Below are 5,825 nucleotides of genomic sequence, written 5' to 3'. Positions count from 1 at the left end.
AAGAGAAAAGGGATACACTTTGGAATCAGAGGAGACATAGAGAGACGAACTCAGACTGTGGGAATTAAAATTGGAAATCAGTCCGTGAGTGTTAACTCATGAACCTGCATGAGCTCATAAGCTGCAATGCCAACAAATCATTCCACATACACAAAGAGCTGAAGGATAAATCACTTGTCGATCTATCTGGTTATTGTTTATTCCCTAATTCAAGACATTTCCTAACGTGATGTCATTTTACTAAACCAGCTCTGTCTTGTTTTCATCTTCTCTGCCATGCTTGAGGGTTGATTTATACATTTACATTATACATTTACATTTACATTTAAGTCATTTAGCAGACGCTCTTATCCAGAGCGACTTACAAGTACATACATACAAGTACATACATACAAGTACATACATTCATACTTTTTTTGGACTGGCCCCCCGTGGGAATCGAACCCACAACCCTGGCGTTGCAAGCGCCATGCTCTACCAACTGAGCCACACGGGGGGCATTTATGTATGTATGTAGGCAGCAGCCTCTCTGTGTTCGTGATGGCTGTTTAACAGTCTGATGGCCTTGAGATAGAAGCTGATTTCACCCCATGCTTCCTGAAGCACATCCCACAAGTTGGTTGATGGGCACTTCTTACGTACCATACGGTCAAGCTGCTCCCACAACAGCTCAATAGGGTTGAGATGACAGGTCGACCGATTCATCGGAATGGCCGATTAATTAGGGCCGATTTCAGGTTTTCATAACAATCGGTAATCGGCATTTTGGGACACCGATCATGGCCGATTGCATTGCACTCCACGAGGAGACTGCGTGGCAGGCTGACTACCTGTTATGCAAGTGCAGCAAGGAGCCAAGGTAAGGTGCTAGCTAGCATTAAACTTATCTTATAAAAAACAATCAATTTTAACATAATCACTGGTTAACTACATATGGTTGATGATATTACTAGTTTATCTAGCTTGTCCTGCGTTGCATATAATCGATGTGGTGCACTTCACAAAATAATCAGATACTGTCCCCTCATTTGAACTGTACCACCATCTCCTCCAATGTCTTATTTTCGACTTATAGTCCATGGAGAAAGCAGGTGCTGTGCATGTATGATAGACCTTTCTTGTAAAATAACTCTGACTTGATTATAGCTATCACTGCTTGACTGCAAATTATTGTCTCTCTCTTTGGCACAGGTGACAATTAGAGACTTTGATCATGTCTGTCATGTTGCTGACCTTAATTTCCTTTATTTAGCCTTGTTTAGTTGGTCAGGACGTGAGCTGGGTGGGCATTCTATATTATGTGTTTCTATGTTGGGTTCATTGTATTAGCCTGATATGGTTCTCAATCAGGGGCAGGTGTTTTACGTTTCCTCTGATTGAGAATCTTATTAAGGTAGGCTGTTCTCACTGTTTGTTTGTGGGTGATTGTTGCTGTGTCTGTGTTTGTACGCAACACGGTACTGTTTTGTTCGTTTGTTCCTGTTCGTGCGTTCATGTTTTATATGTTCTCAAGTTCAGGTCTGTTCACGTAGTTTTGTTATTTTGTATTTTGTTTAAGTGTTCTTCATTACGTCGCTTAAAGAAATAAAATATGGATACATACCACGCTGCATATTGGTCCGATCCTTGCTCCTCCTCAGACGAGGAGGAAGACGAACGTTACAATGTCTCTGTCTTTGACTGCATAGCATTTCATTTTCAAGCACTCCCATGGCCACTGTCTATCGTGATACAGTTGAAGTCGGAAGTTTATTTAAGTGACAAGTGAGCCATTTATTAAAGTGGCCATTTTCAAAATAATGTGGATATATTGAAGCAACATCTCAAGACATCAGTCACATCAGTCAGGAAGTTTAAGCTTGGTCGCAAATTAGTCTTCCAAATGGACAATGACCCCAAGCATACTTCCAAAGTTGTGGCAAAATGGTTTAAGGGCAACAAAGTCAAGGTATTGGAGTGGCCATCACAAAGCCCTGACCTCAGTCCTATAGAACATTTGTGGGCAGAACCAGAAAAGCATGTGCGAGCAAGGAGGCCTACAAACCTGACTCAGTTACACCAGCTCTGTCAGGAGGAATGGGCCAAAATTCACCCAACTAATTGTGGGAAGCTTGTGGAAGGCTACCCAAAACGTTTTACCCAAGTTAAACAATTTAAAGTCTATGCTACCAAATACTAATTGAGTGTATGTAAACTTCTGACCCACTGGGAATATGATGAAAGAAATAAAAGCTGAAATAAATCATTCCCTCTACTATTATTCTGACATTTCACATTCTTAAAATAAAGTGGTGATCCTAACTGACCTAAAACAGGGAATTTTTAGTGGGATTAAATGTCAGGAATTGTAAAAAACTGAGTTTAAAAGTATTTGGCTACGGTGTATGTAAACTTCCGACTTCAACTGTATGAGTTTGATTTTTGCATTCCCATGATCTAGCTATTGTCTATTTAAAAACTAAAATCACAAACATTTCTGCATTTTACTTCATGCATTTTCTCTGTCTGATGTCTGTATTAATCTTGTTTTTATCCCGAGCATTGCTAATCTCCTGCCTCTCCAACGTATAGCCCTTGGCCAGATTTGCATAAACAATTTGATCTCTTAATTATGACCCCCAAGTAAAATAGAAATAAATGAGCAAATCCATAATTATTGCTACCATACAGATGAATGTTGCCCGTGATTAGTAAATCTTTTTTTTTTCTTCTGAAAATGTGTATTTTCTCCCTTAGGGGGTGCAAATGAACTGTCTCTATTAGAGATATAGACTGATATACACATCAGGAACACCTGTTCTTGCCCTGGCATAGACTGACCAGGTGAATCCAGCTGAAAGCTATGATCCCTTATTGATGTCACTTGTTAAATCCACTTCAATCAGTGTAGATAAACGGGAAGAGACAGGTCTTGAGACTACTGAGACATGGATTGTGTACCGTATGTGTGCCATTCAGAGGGTGAATGGGCAAGACAAAATATGTAAGTGCCTTTGAACAGGGTATGGTAGTAGGTGCCAGGCACACCGGTTTGTATCAAGACCTGCAATGCGGCAGGGTTTTTCATGCTCAACAGTTTCAAGTGTGTATCAAGAATGGCCAACCACCCAAAGGACATCCAGCCAATTTAACACAACTGGGGAAGCATTGGAGTCAACATGAGCCAGTTGTGCCTGGCACCTACTACCATACCCCGTTCAAAGGCACTTCAATCTTTTGTCTTGCCCATTCACCCTCTGAATGGCACACATACACAATCCATGTCTCAATTGGCACAAGGCTTAAAAATCCTTCATTAACCTGTCTCCTCCCCTTCATCTACACTGACCACGTTTACAAGCGCACTAATATCACGCTATTATTCGGGATACTCAAGTATTCTGTTTTTGCTTTAAACCCGGATAAAAGGCCTGGGATATGCTGATCTTAGACGGGATACTGTGGCATGTAAACATCTGATCTTGTTTGCTGTTGATTTTAGCGGTTTGCGTAGGCTCAGTTTCCAATATCATGTTGTGTGATTATGTTTTCATCTGATAACTTCTTATGGCTGCAATCCCGTTAACGGGATGATATGACAACAGCCAGTGAAAGTGCAGTGCGCCAAATTCAAACAACAGAAATCTCATAATTAAAATTCCTCAAACATACATGTATCTTATACCATTTTAAAGGTAATCTTGTTGTTAATCCCACCAAAGTGTCCGATTTCAAATAGGCTTTACAGCGAAAGCACCACAAACGATTATGTTAGGTCACCACCAAGTCACAGGAAAAATACAGCCATTTTTCGCGCCAAAGAAAGGAGTCACAAAAAGCACAAATACAGATAAAATTAATCACTAACCTTTGATGATCTTCATCAGATGACACTCATAGGACTTCATGTTACACAATACATATATGTTTTGTTCGATAAAGTTAATATTTATATCCAAAAACCTCAGTTTACATTGGCGCCATGTTCAGAAATGCCTCCAAAATATCCGGAGAAATTGCAGAGAGCCACGTCAAATAACATAAATATTCATCATAAACTTTGATGAAAGATACGTTTTACATAGAATTAAAGATACACTTGTTCTTAATGCAACCGCTGTGTCAGATTTCTAAAAAACTTTACGGAAAAAGCAAACCATGCAATAATCTGAGACGGCGCTCAGAAAAATAAAAAAAATTATCCGCCATGTTGGATTCATCAGAAATCAAAAATAACATTATAAATATTCCCTTACCTTTCATTATCTTCATCAGAATCCACAGAATGCACTCCCAGGAATCCTAGTTCCACAATAACTGTTTGTTTTGTTCGATAATATCCATTATTTATGTTCAAGTAGCTACGTTTGTTAGCGCGTTTAGTACACATATCCAAACGCTCGTGCAGGTCCAGCCGAACGTCGGACGAAAACTTAAAAAAGTTATATTACAGGTCGAAGAAACTTGTCAAACTAAGTATAGAATCAATCTTTAGGATGTTGTTATCATAAATATTCAATAACGTTCCAACCGGAGAATTCTGTAGAGAAGCAATGGAACGCAGGTCGCTATCATGTGAAATGCGCGTGACCAGGACCTGGCTCTTTGCCAGACAACTGACTCAAACAGCTCCCATCCGGCTCCACATTATAGTAAAAGCCTCATTCAAGGTTCTACAGACTGTTGACATCTAGTGGAAGCCGTAGGAAGTGGAAACAGATCCATATCCCACTGTGTGTTCAATAGGGGCTGGATTGAAAATCAACCAACCTCAGATTTCTCACTTCCTGTTTGGATTTCTTCTCAGGTTTTTGCCTGCCATATGAGTTCTGTTATACTCACAGACATCATTCAAACAGTTTTAGAAACTTCAGAGTGTTTTCTATCCAATACTAACAATAATATGCATATATTAGCAACTGGGACTGAGGAGCAGGCCGTTAACTACTGCCTCTGCAGCCATAAGAAGTTTTAAACAAATCACTTTAAAAAAGTAGGCTACCTGCTCAGTTCCATCCACCATAATAATTTATGTTGCTGATACTGGACCATACTGGCTACTTTCACCCCTAATTTAGACAATTTGCTGCTTATAATTTCCAACATGTAACGCTCTGGGTGTCGGGGGGTGTGAAGTCAAGCGCAGGAACAACAGACAGTTCAATTATGGTGCTTTTAATGCACAACTGGCAAACAACGTCCACACGAATTAACACTGGGTGCAACAAACAAATGTCCCCTACACGGAGGACAAAAAACCCAGTCCAAAATACAATTGATGAACGAAACCAACAAACGTTCATCTACTCCCGAATCCAACATACAGCTGAACAATCCCGCACAAAGAACCGTACGGGCTGGCTGACTAATAAAGCCCCACTAATTATAAATCACCTCAACACAGGTGTACCAAATAAACACATAAGGAGGGGGAGGAAAAAGAGTCAGTGGCAGCTAGTAGGCCGGTGACGACGACCGAAAACGCAATAACTCCAAAACAGTGGAAAGATTGGTAGTCCTCTGCAAAATGGCCAAATGTCATCAGTTTGATGGTTTTAGGGAAATGAAAAGCTGAGAAAACGATGTAACACGTTTCTGATAAGACAGTTGGTGCATATTTTATGAGGTTTAAATACTGTCTGTTTGCATAACAGTGTCAAAGACAACACATTACAGGCACATTCAAATTTGTATTCCTCCAGTCCTGTTTCTGAGACAAAATGAACATTGTTCTATAATTTTACCGCAAGAAATGCATAATTCTGCAGGATTTAATATTATATTACGCTACATGTGAAAGGTGTCCATACAGTCAGTGTCCATATTTCAGTTACTATTCAATTTAG

The 5,825-nt window shown here is 39.8% G+C and overlaps 1 non-coding gene across 1 annotated transcript; it reads right to left on the bottom strand.

The window, feature by feature from the left end:
* Positions 1-423: 423 nt before the first annotated feature.
* On the bottom strand, positions 424-499 carry trnaa-ugc (transfer RNA alanine (anticodon UGC)). Its single transcript has one exon. It is a non-coding gene; the product is annotated as a tRNA-Ala (tRNA).
* Between the last annotated feature and the right edge of the window lie 5,326 nt (positions 500-5,825).

Source organism: Salvelinus fontinalis, chromosome 31, assembly GCF_029448725.1.
Source record: "Salvelinus fontinalis isolate EN_2023a chromosome 31, ASM2944872v1, whole genome shotgun sequence".
NCBI lineage: Eukaryota > Metazoa > Chordata > Actinopteri > Salmoniformes > Salmonidae > Salvelinus > Salvelinus fontinalis.
Note: the sequence above shows the minus strand (reverse complement) of the source record. Positions and strands in the feature narration are given on the sequence as shown.